Source organism: Pleurodeles waltl, chromosome 1_2 (assembly GCF_031143425.1).
Source record: "Pleurodeles waltl isolate 20211129_DDA chromosome 1_2, aPleWal1.hap1.20221129, whole genome shotgun sequence".
NCBI classification, from domain to species: domain Eukaryota; kingdom Metazoa; phylum Chordata; class Amphibia; order Caudata; family Salamandridae; genus Pleurodeles; species Pleurodeles waltl.
The window spans coordinates 708,256,786-708,280,549 of NC_090437.1; positions in this window are offsets into that span (position 1 = coordinate 708,256,786).

Genomic DNA, 23,764 nt, shown 5'->3' on the forward strand with positions numbered 1-23,764 from the left:
GTAGCCCACAAAGTACTAGGGAGTGAAGCTAATGCAATATCCTCTTTAACAAGACAAACTCTTTCCATCACAGGATGATCATTCAAAATAACACACACCCCTTCAGGACAGCATCGTATTGTAGCCCCTCAAATACTTGAGCATATCAAGACCCACAATATTGTCTGGTGTATTTGGAGAAAGCAAAAATGGACATGGAGCAGTAAATTTATCAACATGGAATGCAAGTGGTTGTGACAATGGGCTAGGGGAAGGTGTTCCATCAAAACCTATCGATGTAATGGTTAAGCCAGACAGGGGAGCCCTTGGAATCAATTGTTTAGACAAGGCGCTATGAGTAGCTCCTGTATCAACCAGAAACTGATCAGTAGAACCCAAACCATGTGATGTAACATAGGGACCCCTCTGATCTACTGGAACTTCAACTGATTCCTTACCCCATCCTAGGCAATCCTATACATAAGCAGAATCTTGGAAATCAGGCTGCACATAGTTAGACATCTGGTATTGGTTCCGTCTATCAAAAGTGTTAAACCCATCCTGCCCTCGTACATTAGCATCAACCCTAGCGTGATCATTCGCGCTTCTTCTAGGCCCTGAATATCCTGAGCAATTTCTCATTTGTCCCGACCACGTGAACACTGCTGAACACGTAGTGCTGGATAATCGGCAGCCCAATGCCCAAATTTCTTACAATACGCACACTGATCAACAGACAAATTGGAACGAGTGTAAGAAGAACCATAAGATCCACGTCCACCTCTATCACTACCTCTAAAAGGCGGACCATAAGCTTGAGCCAACATAACCTTCGTCTTTAATTCTTCAATCTTTTTATCCTTGCTACCTTGTGCTTCTAATTCCTGACGTTCATAATACTGAGCCATAGTCAAAAGAGAAACCGGAGTAGAAGTAGTCCATGAACTTTCACTAGCTTTTAGATGACTAGCTATTCCTGGTAACAGATTTGCGACATATTTATCGACAAACAAATGTCTGCCCGTATCATCTGACAATAACTGGCCGTTAAAATCATGAAATGCTTCTTCAAAGCGTGTAAAGAAAGCAGACACCGATTCATCTGCCTTTTGCTTACAAGACGCTAAAACAGTCCAATCTATCTTTTTAGGGGGAATAATCATTTTTAACTTAACTAATATGGCTGCAGGGAAGATCTAGAATCAACTGATATGGCTTTTTCGCAGGTTCCCTATCCCCGTCCATCTGTTCTAATTCTTTCCATGATGCCCCAAAAACTACACCATCATCAACTTTGCGAGCAGTTCTCCACATATCTGACGGTAATATCAATCCGAAAAATAAATCAATGTCAGCCAAAGTCATAGTGCAAGAAATAACTGCTCCCTCAACTTCCTCATAAAAGGCGGCTGGATTTTTCAGTGGGTCAGGTAATGCTGTTTTAAGTGCCATTACATCTGCCCTATTCCAAGGAGTATACACCCAATTATAAATAAAATAACCCTTAGCATCAACAGAAGTTTTATCATCACTTGTACCCAATCCTTTAGGAGGAAGATACAAAGGTGCGGCCTCCCGCATTGGTTTCATGTGTACTATCATAGTCTTATCTATTCCGAAGATGGAAGCTTGCACCCCGCCGGTCTGAGATGTACGTGCAACTACGTCCACAGCCCTTTTCTCCTCTTGCAAACGGACTGCCACAACACATAATTTCACCAAACGCCTGATTGCATCAGCCACCTGGGAGAAAACAAAAGACTATCAGACATTTGCTTATGATCAGCTGCTACATCATCGGGCTCTAACTCATCAGAATGTTTCCGATATAGTTCAGTAACTTCTGTGCCAAATGCCTCAGTAAAATATAGCTGCTCCTTTTACGTCCACCCTTTCATGTTGTCTATAAGTTCAGAAGCAGAGACAATGCTATGAATTGTTTTACGAGCAATAGATCTAAGCTCAGACGCACAGTCAGCAGGCAACATAGAGCGACTGTCTCGTATCTTCTGTTGCTCCGAACCAGACCTTAGCTAACTCATGAGGGGCAGAAGGAATGACATACGGAGGTGGAGGGCGATCTAGTAACAAAAAATCATTGTGTGGTTTATTAAGGATAGGATAGAGAGGTTGCCTAACGGTGTATTGGCCAGTTACCTGTAATTTACGTTCTTTCTCTTTTAGCTCCTTTAAGTCATTTATTTCTTTCTTTCTCATTTCCAATGCTTTCACATATACATTCTTACGCTGCTCTTTCTCAAGCAAGGCTTGCTCACGCTTCACTCGTCCACGCACTTCTTTCTCCCACATTCATACACAGTCAAACATATCTTGCCTAGACCTTCGCTTACACATGCATTGTTCCACATACTCAATCTTTTGCAAATCAAATGACCCATGCATAGGCCAACGTAACTCAGGATCTGCACGAGTGTATTTATTCCATAATATGCTGTACATTATAGAATAAAGACCATGTTTAACATACATATTTCTATTGGGCGTCCCCTCTGGGGGTGCCGGTTGCGATTCGTCCAGTCTCAAATTGGTACCATTACAAAATCAACACATCCTACGAAGTGCGCTAAAAACAGACATGCCAAAAATAGTGCAGAATATGCAATATTATAATCAAAGTAGCACTTAAGGTGCCGTTCAAATCAAAATTAAATTGGAGAAAATTCTCCTCATTACCTGCCTATATAAATTGCAATTTATATATCAATTCAAAGGACACAAATTGACTAGGCACCCAAAACACGAGAGCCACAGTAAGTAGTGCTAAACTTCATTACCAAACAAAGGCATCAAAACCCACAGCAAGTGCCGTAAAACGGATCTTACCAATCACAGGGTGTCCAGGTTCCAACTGCCAAGTTCTAAAATCGACCAAATGGTCACTGCATGACAAATGAACAAAAAGGATCTCCGTCGAGGACCGGCGCCACCTGGATGGTCAAATCAGAAAGAAGGGAAAAACGCTGTGGTTGCCAAGACTCGGGTCTCCTCAGGCATGGATCGTCCGCAGCGAGATCCCAATCCTTCGTCGCGACCAATCCGTCGGACGTCCGAGTCGCTGATGAGTCCCTGTTCGGGCGCCAATTTGTTGAAGTAAGCCTCAGCAAGGCCTACTAGTGCAAGGGGTTCGCCCTTCTCTGCACAAAGTCCTCAGACCATATAGGAAGAAGTTGGCACAGGAACTGAAATAAAAGACAAAGTTTATTAAACCTCATGAGGTGGTACTACAGTTCAAACAGCACCCTTCGGTAATGTTTGAAGTAGCACACTGAACTAAGGAAGCATGGTCCTTTTATACCCACACAGGGGCTAAAAGAAGGTGGTACAATTATAGAAGCAAGACTTACATACATGTAAGGTCATATGGAAATGCACAGTCGACAGGTAGGAGGGGCTAACAGTTTCAAGGACTAGTTGACACATTACTGTCTGTTACTGATTACTAACAGCTGCAGATCTTACTGGGCATGTGCAAAAGTGGGAGATGCTAAATATAACTTGTCACTAGACAGATTTTCAAGAGTAGTTAACAGAAAGGTAGGACAGAGCACATGGCGAGCACATGGCAGAGAAAATGGCTGCCATGAATACAAAATGGATTCCACCAAATGTTCACAATAGTTGCTAAATATAAGATGTCTTCTGCTAATGCTTAATTAAATCACTAATAAAATACAACACTGCCACATGGCCAACTATTACCAAGGTCCTGCGCTTTGTAACATGCCAGTCTTGCAACAACTCTACTTAATGACTGTTCTGCTTACCACTGTATATATTGTCAGACTGCCCAGTGATTGTCTCGCTCCTACTCATTGGCAAATCCTGTCCCTCTGCACTGTCTGAAACATCAACCCCAGCATGTCAAAAGCATTTCCGTAACCCCTTGTGTACGATCACAATGTAAGATGTCACTATAATGGACTCCCAATCATGGACAATGTACAGATAGCACTACAGCACTTTTCAATAAATAGCACTTACACAACAAATCTGTCTCTGGGTAATGTGACATATCAACTGTGCAGTAGATAACTGAAATGTGCCTACTGTCTGCAATTGGCCTTCAAAGGAGAAATGTACATGATATATGTCATTTACAGTGTGTGTGTATGTGACCATTGTATGTTGCGCATCACATTAGCTCTGGGATTTTCAGTGTCCTAATCAGTATATCAGCAATGCTCCATGAGGCAACACTATTAATCTGATAAGTAGAGATGAAGGTGTGCAGAAATGATTAGCCAGACCATGATATGGTGATTATTATAGGTGTTTATTTAAATTAGTTCACTAAAGTGGTGATGATGATTTTATTTAAAAGAAATTTTGAAGATATGTTGCCGCCTGCATATACCAGCGGCCGTGTTCTGTAGTTCCCCCTCATGTTGCAGGCCAGCATCCTCCTCTTCCTCCTCTTCAGGCATGTGTGGCTCTGGTTCCAGGAGCGGAATGTTCCTTTTGATGCAAATGTTGTGCAATATTGCACATGTTAGGATGATCTTACAGACCATCTCCGGGGAATAAAGGAGGCTACCACCAGTGATGTCGAGGCACTGGAACCTTGACTTGAGGATGCCAAAGGTCCTCTCGACTATGGTGCGTGTCCTCCTATGTGCGTCGTTGTAGGCACGCTCTGCTGCAGTACTCGGGTTGCCAATAGGTGTCATTATCCATGGCTGGATGCCATACCCCTGATCAGCTGCAAGAGAAAATGAATGGGACCATGTTGATGTGGCTGGCCCTATTGAAATGACCTTTCATGCAGTAGTTGTCTTGTGTTGTCTGTGACTCTTTTGTGTTATAATGTCGCATCCTAGGCTTCTAGGATGTACCATCTGCATTGTGTTGTTTCCTTGGCTGAACGAGTGTTTGTCTGCTGACCGTTTGTCAGCAGTATGTTTTGGGATTTGCAGTACAGTGTGCCCTCCCTAGCATTGTGACTTGTGATACAGGTGTCCCTGTGTCTTCACTGGGGGTGAGATGATAGTGCCTTACACAGGTTAAAATTGACAGTTTTGTTAACACGTTCATATCAATGTACCCTGGACATCCCATACCTTTAGATTTATGCAATGGATTAATGTAAACGTCATTGGGACACTTACAATTTAAGGTGAAATTTAGGCAACCCACTCCACACGTTGTGATCATTGACGTCTTGACATTAGACTGTACACTAATTTCAGATGTGTGACAGGTTCACTGCAGACCTATGAAACATGGCTAGCGATGTCACGACCTCAGTGTGTTCCTGTTCACATGTTGCTGTTGTGGTGTATGTGTTGTGTGTCCTAGAGGGTTGCTGTGCAGTGTATATATAAGTAGATTATTGTACTTACCAAAAAGTAGTCCATTGCCATACTGTCCATCCTGGAAGTGTTCATTGATGGTGCAGTGACGAAAGATGTATGAGTCATGTACACTCCCAGGATATTTAGCCACGATGTTGGTGATCAAACCCTGGTGATCAACAATGGCCTGCACATTGATGGAATGTGTGTGCTTCCTGTTGCAGTAGAGGTGTTCAGTTGCAGCAGGTGGCACAAGGCGTACATGTGTGCAGTCAATTGCACCAAGGACATGTGGGAAGCCACTAATGAGGTAGAACCCCTGTTTTGTTTCCTGCTGCCAGTGTGTTTGGGAAGCAGATGTGGCGGGGTGTAAGTCCAATGATGGCATCCAATACTTTGGGCAAAAAGGCAGATAATGATGGTTGTGATATTCCGGCAACCAGGGCACCAGTTGTTTGAAAAGAGCCACTTCCCAGAATGTGAAGTACGGCAAGCAGCTTGGTTTCTGTTGGGATGGTGCGGGGTGTCAGCAAAGTGGGTGCCAACTGCGGTTCAATGTTTCACAGCAGCTGTTGAATAGCCTGCCAGTTCAACCTGTACCTCTGGATGATGTTGTGTTCCCTGAGGCCCTGAAGGGTTGTTCTGGGGCGGAATATCCTCTCCTGCTTTCTGCGCTGCCTTTGGGGTCCCTGCTGTTGTTGTTGTAGCTGCTGTTGTTGCTGCTGGGCTCTGCATCTGCATGCACGCTGGATAAGAATCACCTCCATGTCTCCCTTTTGCTGCTCTGCTGCTCTGCTGTTGCTTCTGTGTGTTCTGATTAAATACAGGTGTGTTTGCCCCATTTTAACTCCTGCCCTGACCCAGGTGTTAAATGTTGACGCAAATCGGGCTGTGTGTCATTTTCTAGCTCCCCCTCCCAACCGTGCGTCATTTTTGCCCGAAAGCATAAATACGACGCACTGCCCTTTAAGTCATTTTTTGGATGGGAACGCCTACCTTGCATAAGATTAACGCAAGGCGGGTTGCCGCATCCAAAAAATGACGCGGGCGGTGGAATTTTGTCGTCCACGGCCGTCAAAGTTTAAATATAGGGCAACGTTTGCACTGAATGTGCGTCAAACTTTATGACGCACATTCGGCGCAGACGGAGTATAAATATGCCCCTAAGGGTGTCCAAGATACCCCACCCCAAGACCCTGAAAAGTAGGAGTGAAGTTACCCTACTTCCCCAGAAACACACTAAAGTCGTGATAGGAGATTCTGCAAAGACCACAACTGACTGCAAAGCACTGAAGACAGATTCCCGGACCTGAGGACCTGTAAAAGAAGGAGACCAAGTCCAAGCATCACAAAAGTGTCCAGGGGGGGCAAGAGCCCACTAAACCCTGGATGAAGGTGCAAAATGGCTGCCTCCGGGTGGAAGAAGCTGAAGATTCTGCAACAACAGAAGACGCCAAGAACTGCTCCTTTGCACAGAAGATATCTCACGGCGAGCTGGAGGATGCAGAGTTGTTTCCATGCAGAAAGACTGCAAACAAGCCTTGCTAGCTGCAAAGGTTGCGGTTGAAGAAAATGGGTGCTGCTCGGGCCCAGGAGGGACCAGGAGGTCGCTCCTTGGAGGAGGAGACAGAGGGGGTGCCCAGCAACACAGGGAGCCCATGCAGAAGAAGGCAGCACCCGCAGAAGTACTTGAACACGGGTTAAAGAAAACTGAGCACAGCAGTCATCTCAACACTACAAAGGAGGGTCCCACGAAGTCGGTGGTCAACTCAGCGAGTTGAGCAATGCAGTATGGAGTGCTGGGGACCTGGGCTGTGCGTGTTGCAAGGCTTGTTGGCAGAATCTGGCGATGCAAACCAGACTGCAATCATGGACATCATATGCACCAACCAGGAACCCACATCCATCTTCTTGGGTGCAGTACTGACTGTTGTTCTTCACTGGTGGTTCTTCTTTTGCACCTTCATCCAGTTTATCAGGAGCTCCTGTTCTCCCTGGACTCTTCTGTGCTTCTTGGACTTGGTCCCCTTCTTCCACAGGTCTTCAGGTCCAGGAATCTACTGTGGGTGCTTGCAGTCTCTTCTGGTTCTTGCATTATCTTCCTTCTTGTGTTCTTGTGTGTTCTAGGAAAGGTACTGTGATTTACTCCTGCTTTCCTGGGCTCTTGGGTTGGTTCTATTACTTACCTTTGATGTTTTCCAATACTCCCAGTGCCCCTCTATACACTACACTTCCTTAGATGCGACACCGACATTCGCATTCCACTTTCTTAGTATATAGTTTGTGTTCCCCCTATGCCCATTTCTAACTATTGCGATTTTCACTATTTACACTGTTTTCTAACTGTTTTTACAGCTATTTCTGCATACTAATGTATATAATTTGTGTATTACTTACCTTCTAAGGGAGTATAGTCTCTATGGTATTTTTGGCAATTGTCTCACCAAAATAAAGTATCTTTAGTTTTGTAACACTGAGTATTTTCTTTAATGCGTGTGAGTACTGTGTGACTACAGGTATTGCATGAGCTTTGCATGTCTCCTAGTTAAGCCTTGGCTGCTCAGCTACAGCTACCCCTAGAGAGCCTGGCCTCTAGACACTGCATACATTTCACTAATAAGGGATAACCGGACCTGGTATAAGGTGTAAGTACCTTAGGTACCCACTACAAACGAGACCCGCCTCCCACAGTAGGCCCCAGCAAACCTACTTATCTAAGTGGTACATACATTAGCCATGGCATTTCCATGCTTGCCATCTGGATGTACTACAGTGGCCCACAGTAAAATCATGACCTCCGACAACTGCAATTGCATTGGTGAAGTCTTGGAACCACACTAACCATACAACAACTAGGAGTCCTCTTTATCCTCAAAGCTGTCCCACATGCAGCAGACCTCAGTCAACTAATGGCAAACAACAGTATCCATTGTATATTCCAGTCTCACTTATCCCACATAAAGCCATGCACACATCTATTTGGCACATAATGAACCTGCAATTGGAAATTAGGCTCTGAATTCCTGCTTTGTGGATCCCAAAAGTTTTTTATGCTGGAATATGTGACATAGAAATAATCATGTCACACAGGAAACATTTCAACAATGTACACTTCGAAAAGTGACATCTGTCACAATAGATTCCAGGAGGTAGTATCAATGTAACTCAGATAGGTCTCACGTGTGACTTTGAAAGGAACACTGTTGACATCAGGTTCAATATGTCAGGGAGAGGTGTCCCCAGAATGAACAAAACAATTACTTTGCCAAACCCAAGATAGTCATCACTGTCTGACACCCATTACAAAGACATCCTCTGAGTGTTTCTGTATTAGACATCTGTCCTTTGCATGTTGGAGAGACACAGAACTTTAAAAGAATATTAGAAGGCCTTCAATCTGTTGCCCAGTGGACATCCCAATCCTGGTGTCTGTCTGTGGATGAATGCCTGTACGTAAACATGTATTGTAAACATCACTGCAAATCAGTGCATGATGCATAGTCTGGGCACAATCCTCAATCATTGCACATGTACAGTGTACTTTTCCACATGATTCAACATCAAGGCCATAGATAAACAATAAGTGGTTCCACACTCTGGGCCTACCTGTCATCTACCTCATAGCTACCACAGTTCTACATGCTAGGTGACGTACTACAATGCATGAAAGTATATGTCAGACAATGAACAATGGTGACGCACTCCTGTCTATGGCACCACATGAAATGGACGCCTATTGTAGATTTACTATGCCACTAATAGTTCCCCACATAAATATATGTGAGTGAACACAACACCATCCCATCAACATAGGTAGAACATACATGGAACTGCATATAAATGTTTCTTAAAAAGATAGGAACACGTGCTGACATGAAGGCACAAGGAATGTTGTCAACAGTGATGACACGTCATACATGTCATAAGACATTCACCACTTACCAAGGTAAAGTAGTTTGATACAGCTGTAAACAAATAGCCATGTCATATGTATGATGGACACCTAAACATCACAGACTGCAGTGAGGCACCAGCACCCATCATACACAGAAGATTACTAGCTCCTTGGTAGCAGATGTCTACATACACATATACCCAGACACATGGCAGAGTACAGTGATCCAAAACCTACTTACCTTTGGACTGTAAAATATAGGAAGAGTGATCTGTTGGATAGAAAGTAGACCCACTGGAACAACAATCAGTAAATTAATGGTCACTGTACACAGCAATTTGTGGTCCCTGCTGAGCAAATGGTCTGAGGATTCCCCCAGTTTTGTCCTAGGTCACAGGTCCAACAGTCAAGGCTCACCAGTTTGGTATACATGACATGTCAACACAAAGAATTTCCTATCCACTATGTGACACATGGCTCATACCTCATTGTCAGGGGGGGCAGTCAGTACCTCACTAAATCACCTGACAATGGGACAGGCAGGAATGTGATGTGTACTCACCCTCTTGTGGCTGCTGTGCTGCCCTCAAATGCCCGTCCAGCTCCAGGTAGGCCCCCACCAGAATGAAGCCATTTTGGCGGGTCTTAATGCAACGGGCACCCCACCCACTTTGGGAGGGCAGCCCCAGCTGGGCCTCTGCGATCTTTTGGGCCCAGTGTCTCAGGTCCTCCCACCTCTTGCATCAGTGGGTGCTCCACTGGCTGTGGACTCCCAGGGCCCGCACCTTCTTTGCGATGGCTGTCCAAATCCCTTTCTTCTGATGGGCATTGACTTGCATGGATGCAAAAGACAAGAGAAGAAATTATGTCAAAAAGTCTCATCCAAAATGTTTGAGTTACATACATTTCAGTATACCAAGATAAGAACATCCTGTCTTGCCCATACTGCTCAAGTGTGGCGCATTGCAGTCATTGAATACAGGAAGATGACTACAAACACTTCCCAATATCTCACACAATCTATGAGAATGATCTTTTGCATACAGTACCTACAGGCTACTGCCATGGTACAAACGTTATTATCACACATGGGCACCAATGAAGGGGTTGGCATGGTGGGCACAGAAAGAGTATAGCCTGTCCATGTATGGACATGTGCAAATACAGATGCAGACTCATGCCACCTAAGGGGGTGGGGGGTTGCATGTCTCATCATTAACAGAAAACACACTTTTTGACATATATGTCCATAATATACGGATTACTGTCAGAATAACATAGGAATGCATTATACATTTTCTGCAATGTGACCAGACAACTGAGTCACATGTCATGGATTATCAGTACACAACACACTTTGCACTGTGAGAAATGCAATGAGCCTGCACAGAACACATGTGATCTGTATGAAGATATCACCAGGGCTGTGGGATCAAGGGACCTGTCAAGGCTCTGAAACACACATTGACAGAGATGCCAAGTGCACATCAGTCACATATCATCAGCTCTCCCCTAATGCCATGTGCATTCTTATCAGAGTATAGAGCTTCAATATGCTGCATATTAGCACTGAGGCAAGATCTGGCCTCATAGCATGTTGTCCTGGGATATATGGAGTGGGCATAGTGCCATAGTTGCATAACAAAAATGATTTAACACCAGCCCAGACTTGGACAAATGCAGTGAGATAAATTTGACAGGCCCTGGTATCTGCAGGCTTTGCAGACAGACCTACATGAAACTCTATTCCCAACACTTCCATGCATGACAGTGCATCATGTAGCCAACAGCCAATAGGCATGTGGTGTTTTTGTACCAGCCTGAGGGGCAGATATATGCCTTCCAAACAACAGTTTAGCAAGGGCAGATGTGGTTTGAAGTATCTATGGCACCATACACATGGCTCACATTACACATAACAGACACATACAACATGCATATAATGCTCATGCTGTCATTCAAATACATGTGCCCTCATATTGATACCATCCATGAGGTAAGAGATGACTGGGGATGGCTGTTATGTCACCTCACCTAGTTATGTGTCTCCAAGACAAGGTAGATCACTGTATACTCAGTACACACACACCACAGAACTCAACACCTGCCACTGAAAAGAACTCAACACCTGGCACTGAAACAAATACATACACATTGAGCCCCCCCCCCTTTATGCATACTGATTGCACCTTTAGGGCTTAGAGTTCACATTCTGCCACACATGGTCACACTCTGGTCTGTGAGGAGGGAATATATGTTGAAGTACAGAGAAAAGAGAGGACATGAAGCACTTAACTGTTCCTCTGGTGCACCATTGAGCTGTACATACGGGGTAGGACCTCAGACACCAGCTTATCCAGCTCCTCTGATGAGAAGGCTGGGGCCCTAATACCTGCTGGACATAGTGTGATTGCTCCTAGAGGCAGTACACAGCAGCTCAGGTAGTGGGGGTCTTGCTGGCAGCAATGTCAGGAATCAAGTGAGGGATTTTGCAGAACATGGTGGTCACGTCCGCCACATATGTGGCCATCACCACTGTAGGACACAGCCATTGGTCTATGACTGCTACTGGCATTAACGTTGACCTATGGTTCTGTCCACTGAGGTTGCAACCGCCTACTGCCATGACGACTACCGCCCGCGGTCAAAGGCGGTTCCCAATGTCCTGTGGAGTAGGTCAAGCATCCACCATTTAAGAGGCCTGAAATGTGTTATGTGGCTCTAAGAAATGCATCACACCTCTGAAATTGTTGGGTTTTGCATTATTAACTGCTTGTATTTTCCTGTCATTTAGCTCCCACTACTCAGACCCCATTGTGTACATTGCTAGGCATGTATGTCAATTTGCATTGGCACAGCTCACCATCCCCGACAAAGGTCATTTTAATGCTTGGGAAATCAAGTCACAGTCTGAGAGGCATGTTTTGTTGCAAAATTGTTGTTAACCATTCACATGCTGTGTACACATGTATGTCAAAGCATGGGTTTGACATGTGACTGCTGAGTGATTCTCAGTAGTGATGGGCACTGTGTATCCTGTCCAAACCTCAATACATGCTTTGTCACATTTTAACATTGGCATGCATCCAGTATGTTACAAGGGACACACTGAAAATAGCAATACTCATGTCTTGTCATACCTAGGTACCCATGGAGTGTAAGGATCAGACAACCTCTTGTCTATAGTCCACTGCCAGACCTTCAGACCATGGAAGAAAGCCACATCATCCAGATCTACCATCTGAATCGGCTAACAATTGTGGACATATGTCGCCAGTTGGAGCCAGATCTGATGCCTGCCATTAGCCATCCAAATAGCATACCACCCATTGCACAAACAATAGCAGTTTTGCAAATCCTGGCCACAGGGTCCTTCCAAAATACAGTGGCCCTAGCTGCTGGGATATCCCAACCTATTTCCAGTCTGGTTTTGAAGGATGTACTCTCAGAAATATTGAAACACCTAGATAGCTATATCCGCTTTCCTCAACATGAGGATTTGACTCATGTGAAGGCTGACTTTTATGATTTGGCACACATCCCACATGTGGTGGGAGCCATAGATTGTACACATGTTGCCTTGGTCCCACCGCTTGGCAATGAACAAGTGGACTGCAACAGAAAGAGCTACCATTCCATAAATGTCCACGTGGTTTTTTGAGGGGGATCACTACATTTCACAAGACTGTGCCCATTTCCCAGGTTCAGCCCATGATGCCTTCATTATGTAGTACAGCGCAATCCCCCAGCTGATGTCACGACTGTACCCAGAGAGGGCCTGGCTGGTTGGTAAGTCAAATCTGTCCTATTTGTGTGTGTGCAATGTTTGCTGCAACAAATCCAATGAGTGGGACTCATAGTTGCACATATGTTTCATTCGATAACAGGGGACTCTGCATACCCAAACCGTCCACGGTTCTTGATGCCGGTAAGGAACCCAACCACTCCAGGGGAAGTCCGCTTCAACAATGCCTATGGAAGAACACAGCATGTTATGGAGTGGGCTTTTGGGCTCCTGAAGGTCAGATTTAGATGTCTGGACAAGACAGGTGGAGCCTTCCTCTACTTACCTGAAAACGTGTGTAAGATCCTTGTGGCCTGCTGCATGCTCCACAACATTGCCCTGCAGAGGAATATCCCATACATCCCAGATGAGGGGGAGCCAGCAGTACCACCGGGTGAGAATCCTGAAATGACAAGTGAAGATGACAGTGATCAGGATAAAGGTGAAGACTTGCGGGCAGATCTCATCAATCACCACTTTTCTTGAGTGTAAGTATTGTTATGTTATCACTGTGACTGTATGAAGAACTGTAATTGTCAGAATGTGTGGACTAGGGTGTTTTTCCTACAGATTGTGGATGTAATGCTTTGCCGTGTACATCCAAGATTTGCTTGCTACGTCAGACTTGAATATTTCACTACCTTTATTATCTGCAGGGTTTTTGCCATTCTCATTACAATGTGTATCCACTGATGTTTGATATGAGCTTATGGTCATAGGTATACATTCCAAAGCTATACTCCTTGTATTATTTATTATCCAGGTACCTTCACCATGCTATCCTCGTGTGCATTTCAGAGTTGTGACATTGGCTGGTATCTGCTGCTGTTCTGACACAGGGAAAGGACATGGATTGATCCAGGTAATGTTGGTCACAGATTTAGGGTGTATGAGTCCTGTGTCAAGGCAGCTTGTACAGTGTGTGGATGGAAATCTGAAGTGCAGGATACATTGGTTTGATGTGGTGTGTTGGTCCAGTTGTCACATGTGTGCAATCATATGGCCTTGAGATATGTTCTAATCAAGTGCAATCCATGCATTCTCCCTTCACATTGTGTTGACAATGATACTGTATGACCTGTTCATAGCTGTAGATGAGTTTCCTCATTGCAGGCCAGAGTGCCTTTGCCACAACATTGACATAGGTTATATTATACCCATAGAAGCTTTGTCATTGTAATGGGATAGGCTTATGAACAGGGACTCTTCTACTGCCCTCTGCCTGTGCCATGGTTTATGTAATGTTGACAGACATTGTTTTGGTTTGTGATAAGGCTCAAGCGGGTGACAACATCCACTAATCTGTTAGCCTATTCTATGGGACAAGGTCTAACAAAACCTTTTCTTCTGAGGTCTGGGGGACGGGACTTTGGCATATCTAGCCTGATTCAATATGGTTCAGACATTCTTGACTATGACAGTCCAGACATTTTGACAGCCTTTGCTCTGTACAGTGCAATAAAATGTTTGGTGTGACCAGACACTTGTATCATTGTTTTGCTATCATTCCTTAACATGGCACTACCTGTGACATATTCCTCCTTCCGATATCATCTTGTGTCTTACTCATGTGCATCACAAGGGCTTACATCTCAACATTTCAACATGTGGAACAGAAGTAAGCAGGCAATGTTGTTATGTTTGGTGAGTTTATTTACAGAGGTGCATGGCATAACTGATGCTCCAGATGATGAAAGTGAGGGGATCATTCCTGGTGGATGTTATCATATTATTAGATGCCACATTAAAGAGTGTACCATGATCTATCTCTTGGTCCCTCTCAGGTGAATAAAGGTCATGCGTGAGTTCACAGACAGATGCATTGTGACATATGTACAGTATCCTGGTGACTGGAGTTACAGGGACTGGCCCTCCTGGAATTTACAGTAATGTTACTCCAAGTACTACACAGTATACATAAGTTATCTTCCTAGATGTGTACACTTCCATTGGGAGTTCACAAACAAGGATATTGGGACGGATGCACAATGGACTTGTGTCTGGAGTTCTTGAGACAGAGCCTCCTGGCCTTAGCAGTCATGTCCCTCTCTGTACTTCATGCAGTCGTTATATGCCATCCCCCCAGATGAGTGCACTTCATGTCTGAATTCCCAAAGAAGGCTATTTTGGCAAGTGTACACTGGACTGGTGTTTAGAGTGATGGTAAGGGAGCCTTCTGTGAGTTGCAGCCATGTAACTCCCTGTATTACACAAACTATACTGATGGTTTCCTCCCAGGCTGTGAGTTGCCGTCCTGCCACTCTCACTGCTTCACAATACCTGACAGCTGCCAACCACTCCAGTGAGTACACAACATATGAGCTCTAACATACTGTTGTCTTCAGGGAAGGGGATACTGTTCTGGTGTTTGTAGTAACAGTGGAAGTGCCTTCTGGCCTTATCAGTCCTGTCAGTGCTTGTTCTACCCACACACTATACAGATATCAACCTCTCGGGTGACTGCCTTTCAATGGTGAGTTAAGGGACAAGGGCCATTGGAGCAGAAGACAATGCGTTGGCTGAGTGGAGTGACAGTAGCAGCATCCCCTGGCCTTAGCAGTCCTGTCATTGCCCAGGCACTATACAAATGTCTTCCTCTCAGGTGGATACTATTCTCTAGGGATTTGCCAAACAAGATAAAATTGAGTATGATACACTGTTCTGGTTTTTGGAATTGTAGAACAGTGCCTGCTGGGAATTATAGTGCTATCAATCCCTGTACTACACACAAAGTACACAACTATATTTCCCCCAGGTCATTCTAGTTCACATGTGAGATGCCAGATAATGGTCTATGAACAGGTGGACACTCGGCTGGTGAGTATGGTGACAGTTAAGTTGGTCAAAGGTGAGCAGTGAGCATGCTTGAAAATACATTTTGGTGATATTTTAGTGTTGGAACTTACCCGACTCCACTCCCCTAGGTATTCCTGCCAAGCCCTCAAGATGCAGGATGGCCAAGACCTTCTCCTCCCAGAATGTGAGTTGTAAGGGGGGGACCACTGGCAGTCTTCTGGACATGGACCTTGTGCCTGGATGCCATGGAATGGAGCTTCCCCCTGAGGTCGTTCCACTTCTTCTTGATATCATCCCTTGTGCACATGGTGGGGCATATAGAATTCACTCTGTCGACTATCCTTTGCCACAATTCTATTTTCCTGGTGATAGTAGTGTGCTGGACTACTGCTCCAAATAAATGTGGCTCTACTGTTATGATTTCATCCACCATGACTCTTAACTCCTCGTCAGTGAAGCCGAAAATCCCTGTGTGAAACTGCACACACAGGCCTTTTAGTGGCAGGCCTGAGACATGTGTAAGGGCTACTTATGTGGGTGGCACAACCAGTGCTGCAAGCCCACTAGTAGTATTTAATTTACAGACCCTGAGCACATGTAGTGCACTTTGCTAAGGACTTACAAGTAAATTAAATATGCCAATTGGGTATGAAGCCAATGTCACCATGTTTTAAGGAGGGAGCATATGCACTTTAGAACTGGTTAGCAGTGGTAAAGTGTGCAGAGTCCTAAAGTCAGCAAAAAAGAGGTCAGAAAAAGAGAAGAAGGAACGCAAACAGTTTGGGGGTGACCCTGTAGAAAGGCCATTTCCAACAGGTACCCTGTCAGGGGAACCTTAAGCATTGTAAAAGAGGGATGGGAGAAAGCTCCCAAGGCCCCCCCTCAGGATGTGGTCAGCTACATGCTAGACCTCCACAACCAGATACAACGCTTCTGGAAAAAGGCCAAGAGCAACCTCGAGGCCAGTCAAGAGGTCATGAAATGCTGATATGACCAGAAGGCCACCCTGGTGGAGTTTCAGCCTGGTGACAAAGTTTGGGGAACGAAGCCAATAGAGCCTTAGGCTCTTCAGGACCACTGGAATGGCCCATTTGAGATCAAGAAGCATATAGGGGAGGCCGACTGAAGCCTCATTTTGAGAGGACTGAGGTCAACGTGCTTCTGGTGACAGGTGAGAGTGTGGAGGAGGAGAGTGAACCTCTCCCGGACCTCCTCTCTGCCAAAGAAGGAGGGTGTCAACCTCTATGACTCCCTGGCCCTAGACAAGCAAGGGGACTGCTACCAGTTGCTGGAGCAGTACTCCTCCCTATTTTCCCTCACCCCTGGACTCACACACTTGTGTGTCCATGATATTGACACAGAAGACAGTCCCCCTGTAAAGAACACACTTTACAGGTTGTCAGACAGGGTGAAGGCCAGCATCAAGGAGGAAGTTGCCAAGATTCTGGCTCTTTGGGTAATTGAGAAGTCCAGCAGTCCTTGGTCCAGCCCTGTGGTACTGGTTCCCAAGGCTGCCGCATCCGGTGCTAAGCCAGGACGTAGGTTCTAAGTGGACTACCGGTGTCTCAACTCTGTCACAAAGACTGATGCTCACTCCATCCCCCGAGCTGATGAGCTCCTAGACAGGCTAGATGCTGCCAAATTCCTAAATACTTTTGATCTCACATCACGGTACTGGCAGATCGCCTTGACTGAGAGATCCACTTTTTCTACTTCTGAGGGACATTACCAGTTCAGAGTGATGTCCTTTTGGTTGAAAAATGCCCCCGCTAACTTCCAATGGTTGGTCAACGGGGTCCTAGCTGGTAAGGATGCTTTCTGTGCTGCCTACCTAGATGAAATTGCCTTCTTTAGTTCCAGCTGGGAGGAACACCTGCTCTGTTTCCAAGTGGTGCTCCAGGCCCTGCAACAGGCAGGCCTGACAATCAAGGCTAGTAAGTGCCAGATTGGGCAGTGTTCTTTGGTGTATGTGGGCCACATAGTAGGTGGTGGCAAGGTGCAGCTCCTCCAGGTCAAGATTGAGACAATCACGGCCTGGCTACCACCTAGAACCCAAATGGAAGTGAGAGCCTTTATAGGCCCCACTGGGTACTACCGTAGATTTATTAAGTGCTATGGCACCATAGTGGCCCCCTTCACAGAACTCACATCCAAAAGGCATCCCAGGTTGGTGAATTGGATAGATGCTTGTCAGAAAACCTTTGACTCTCTAAAGGAAGCCATGTGCACAGTACCCATGCTCGGGCCTCTAACTACTCCAAGGAGTTCATCATGCAGACAGACGCTTCAAAGCATGGCATAGGGCCGGTTCTAGAAAGCTGAATGAGGAGGGCCTAGACCAACCAGTAGTCTTTACTAGCAGAAGGCTATTACCACGGGAACAGAGGTGGAGTGCCATAGAAAGAGAAGCATTTGCTGTGGTCTGGGCACTGAAGAAGCTGAGACCCTACCTGTTTGGGACTCACTTCCAATTTCAGGCAGACCACAGGCCCCTCAGATGGCTCATGCAGATGAGGGGTGAAAATCCTAAACTCTTGAGGTGGTCCATTTCCCTACAGGTGATGGAATTTATGGTGGAGCATCACCTGGGGACTGACCATGCCAATGCTTATGGTCTCTCCAGATACTTCCGCCTTAGCGATGAGACCCACAAGCGGTTGGGTAGCTCTCCCCACTTTCAGCTGGGTTGGACACATGTTACACCTGACAGTCTTAGGGTGGTCATTCCCCAACTTTTTGCCTGCCTCCCTCCATTTCTCTGTTTTTGCTGGTTTTAAGACTCTGCACACTTCACTACTGCTAACTAGTGGTCAAGTGCATATGCTCTCTCCCTTGAACATGGTAACATTGGTTCATTCAAAATTGGCATATATAATTTTAAGTCCCTAGTAAAGTGCACTACATGTGCCCAGGGCCTGTAAATTGAATGCTACTAGTGGTCCTGCAGCACTGGTTATGCCACCCACATACATAGCCCCTTAACCATGTCTCAGGCCTGCCATTGCAAGGCCTGTGTGTGCGGTTTCACTACCACTTTGACTTGGCATTTAAAAGTACTTGACAAGCCTTAAACCCCCCTTTTTCTAGATATTATTCACCCCTAAGATAGGCCAGAAATAACCCACAGGGCAGCGTGCTATGTAGGTAAAAGGTAGGACAGGTACATGCATGTTTTATCTGCCCTGGTAGTGGAAAACTCCTAAGTTCATTTTACACTACTGTGAGGCCTGCTCCTTTCATTGGATAGCAGTAGGGCTACCCTAGCATATTGTTTGAGTGGTAGATGCTGATGAGAAAAAGGTAACCAGGTCGTATTTAGTATGGACAGAATGGTAATAGAAAATCCAGCTTTTTGTGAGGTTGGATTTTATATTACTATTTTAGAAATGCCAATTTTAGAAAGTGAGAATTCCTCTGCACTTAAAATCCATTTGTGCCTTATAACCTGTCTCCAGTCAATGTCTGGGCTGGGCTGGTTGACAGATTCCTTGTGTATTCCACCCAGACAACCACAAACACAGGATACTCAGTTACACCTGCACTTATCTGCATTCTTAATTGGTCTTCCTGGGCTGGAAGGGTGGAGGGCCTCACACTTACATTTCAAAGGCTAGTGGCCTGCCTTCACACAATGGACTGCCAAACCCCCTACCGGGACCCTGGCAGGCAGACCTGTACTGAAAGGGGACCTTGTGCACTTCAAAACCACAATTTGAAGTCTCCCCTACTTCAAAGGCATTTTTGGGTCTATAAACTGGGTCCCTGACCCCACCAAATCAGACACTTCTTGACCTGAACCTGAAACCTGTCAAGAAGAACTGCCTGGCTGCCCAAAGGGCTCATCTGGACTGCTTTGCTGAGAATGACTGCTGCCCTGCTGCCCTCTGACTTTGCTGAGAACTGCTCTCCAAGGGCTTGGATTGAGCATGCCTCCTGTTTTCTGAACTCTCAGGGCCAAAAAGACTTAGGCCCTCATTACAACCCTGACAATCAGTGATAAAGAGGTGGTAATACCGCCAACAGGCCGGCGGTAAATACCGCCAAATTATGACCATGGTGTAAAGAGCTCAGACAGACAGACACTTTACCACACCGAACGCCGGGGCAGAATCGACAGGCACCACATCGATAGCCGCCAACAGCCAGGTGGAAGTCAATGTTCTGCCCACCGTATTATGAGACAGGAAACCGCCACCTTTTCTGGGGTGGTACCAACGACACCAAAAGCTTGGCGGAAACACTGACGACTCACCATTGGAGACACAGGGAAGAACCACGCCGCCATGGAGCCCGAACTGCAGGTTTTCCCAATGCTATTCTACATCCTGCTCCTCCACAAACACCAACGACGATGAAGACGACCATGGTGAGTATAGCCGCCTAGCACACAGGGGAGGGGGGAGGGAAAAGAGAGTGACAAACACACGCAACTCCCGCACCCCCAACACCATACACACAAGCAGATGCAGTAAGAAAACATATTCACTCCCTACCCCTCAGGAATAATGCAAGGACCACAGGAATACATGAAAGCGAGTGTAATAATATCAATATAGTAGAAATACGAAAATTCAATCTAAAAGTATATACATATGTACAAACAAGGGACACTGCCCAGCCTCAATCTGTGTGGGCCACAGGGCCACATTACAGGCACCTCAGGGGGACAGGGAACCGGGGGCACCTCATCCGGCAGATTGTATAACACCACTGGTCCTGGAGGGGCCAACATACCCTGTGCTTGTCCTGGGGAGTGCAAGGCCAAAGTCTCTCAAGTAGGTGACTTGCCCACATGCTCTGTAGGGGGCAACATGCCCTGTGCTTGGTCCTGGGGATTCTGGGGTTGGTGGGTGCCATACCCACTGGTTCTGGAGGGGGCATTGTGCCCTGTGATCTTCAACCTGGAGAGGATGGGGTTGGTGGGTGGCTTACCCACTGGTTCTGGAGGTGGCATTGTGCCCTGTGATCTTCATCCTGGAGAGGATTGGGTGAGTGGGTGCCATACCCACTGGTTCTGGAGGGGGCATCGTGCCCTGTGATCTTCATCCTCAAGAGGATGGGGTGAGTGGGTGCCATACCCACTGGTTCTGGAAGGGGCATTGTGCCCTGTGCTTCAGATCCTGGAGAGTGCAAGGTCACAGTCTCTCAGGTGGGTGTCATAGCCACAGGATTTGCAGGCGGCAGGATTTGCAGGGGGCAGGCCGCACAACTGCCCATGGAGGCAGGACTAGAGACTGTCCACCGGCGGTGATGGCTGCTCAGTGGTAGTGCTGCTGCTGCTGGTGGTTGTGGTGTGGGGAGGCTCCAGCCCATCCCCTGCAGCCTCGGACAGCTGCCCACTGCTGCTGGTGGTGCTGGTGGTGGTGCTGCTGCTGTTGTTGGTGGGGGGCTGGCTCCAGCCCATCCCCTGCAGCCTCAGACGGCTGCCCACTGGTGGTACTGGTGCTGGTGGTGGTGGTGCTGCTGCTGCTGCTGCTGGTGGGGGGGAGGCTCCAGCCTATCCCCTGCAGCCTCGGATGGCTGCATCACCATGGTTGGTGGTCGGGGCTCCGACTGAGTGCCAGCACCAGGTCTGTTGTCCTTTCAGCCTGCTGGTGCAGGCCCCTTGCCCTTCCTGGCAGCAGCTGGGGATTCCTCCTTCTCCTTCCTGCCAGCAGCTGGGGATTCCTATTTGCCCTTCCTGGCAGCAGCTGGGGGTGGTACCTTGACCTTCCTGGCAACACTTGGGGCAGGCACCCTTTCCATGTGGCTGGCTGGTGGCCTGGATCCTTAACCACTACGAGTTGCTGTGGAAACTACTGGGGCCATGGACTGGGTGGCTGAGGTACTAGCCTGGGTTTTACACACCCTGGCAAGACGTGAAGGACGGGGGAGGGGTAGGGAAGAGGTCAATGGTGGAGAGGAAAAACTTCTTAGGGACATTGGGGTGGGAAGAGGGAGAAGGTTTGGGAGTAGAGGAAGAGGGAGTGGTTGTAGGAGGTGGCTGTCTGCTGTGTTTGGGTGCAGGTGCATGGGCTGGATGCTGTTGTGAGGTGGATGGCTGTTGGGTGTCTGAGTGCTTGCGTTTGTGTACCTTGGAGGGGGGCACAGACACAGTGGGAGAGGACACAGGGGACTTGTGCATGGATGTTGGGGTGGTGACTGCCAGTGAGGTGTGTGTTCTGATAGATGTGCTGGTGATGGAGGTAGTGGAAGAGGCTGTTGTGCATGCAGGTGTGAGTGATGACACAACTGGGAGGGAGGTGGAGGACGAGGAGGAGGGGTCCACAGTGGAGGCAGTGGATGTTGTTATATCTGCATCTGGATGGTGTTTGTGTGAGTGCCTGTGGTATGATGTGTGGTGCTTGAGTTTGCCATGTCCACTCTTGTGTGCATGCTCGTCTGTCTGTGTTTTTGGGATTGGTTGGGGTTGAGGAGAAAGGGATTGGGCGGGGGAAGTTGGAGGGTGGAAACAGGGACAATGGCTGCCATGAGAGAGGAGGCCAGAGCCTGGATTGATCTCTGTTGGGCTGCCAAGCCAGAGTAAATGCACAGGAGGCACCTTCACCTGCTGACACAGTGCAGCCCTCACCTCCAGATGAGACAGTGCAGCCCTCACCGCCAGCAGAGGGCATGTAGGCCACCATCCTGGGACTGCTATACAAGGAGCCCCCTCCAGAACCAGTGGGCAAGTCACCCACTTGAGAGACTGACCTTGCCCTCGCCAGCACAGAGAAATGGGCATGGAGCCCCCTCCAAAACCAGTGGCAAGTCACCCACCTGAGAGACTGTGATCTTGCACTTCCCAGCACAGAGAAATGGGCATGGAGCCCCCTCCAGATCCAGTGGGCAAGTCACGTACCTGAGAGACTGTGACCTTGTACTCCCCAGGACAGAGAAATGGGCATGGAGCCCCCTCCAGAACCAGTGGGCAAGTTCCCGACTTCGGCTAAGGTGCCCCTCACCCCCCATGCCCCTGAGGTACCTGCCCACTTGCAAAATGATGCCCCTGCAGAGTTCTGTTCAGATGATGTCAGGGAACAAGTTTGGCCTTGGACTCTGCCCTGTTGCCATGTGGGCCCTTAGTACTTTGGACTGGGCATTGGCCCTTTGTGGACATTTGTACATATCTATTGTTTATCCAATTGGTTCATTTGGTGGCTCTTCCCATTCAATACATTCTCAACGTCTTGTTGTCCTTGCATTATTATGCTGTGTGTCATATACCATTGTTTTTCGTCTACAGCTGGTTGTGTGTATGGTGTGTGTGTGAATGATGTGTGTTGGGCATGTGTGTGTCACTCTCCTTTTCCTCCCTCCCTCTCTTGTGTTCTAGGCAGCTGTACTCACCGGCTTCGTCGGCGCTGGTGTTCCAGGTGGGCCATGGCATAGAAGAGCATCAGGAAGACCTGAAGTTCCGGTTCCATGGCGGCGTAGAACTTCTCTGTTTCTCTGTTGGTGAGTCTTTGGTCTTCTGTGATGTGTTTCCACCAGGCTTTTGATGGCATTGGTACTTCCCCGGAAATTGTGGCGATGTACTGTGTCGTGATATTGTGCCGGGTACTTTGTCTCCCGCCTGACTGTTGATGGTGACCGCCGGAGTGCGTGGTGTTAACGCCCTGGTGGACGGTGTGGTACATTGGTTGTCTATGGGAGTTCTCACCGCCATGGTCATAATTTGGCGGTAATTACCGCCGGCCTGTTGGTGGTATTTCCACCACTTTATCACTCACCGCAAAATGTCCTAATGACCAACTTAATCTCTTCAGAAAACTCTTGTGTGCCGAAAATGGACCCATAGCCTGCTGAAAATGAAGCACAGCCGTTTTGTGACCTAGAAATCGCTGCACAGCTGAGCCGGAACGACGCAGCCTGATTCCCTGAGTGAAGAATCGATGCAGCGCCTGCTGTGCGACAGAAAATTCAATGCATCCCCATACGGGATCGACGCAATGCCTGTCACTTCTTCCTGCACACCCAGGATTTCCCCGCATCATCCCTAGGGCGTCAAAAAGATCT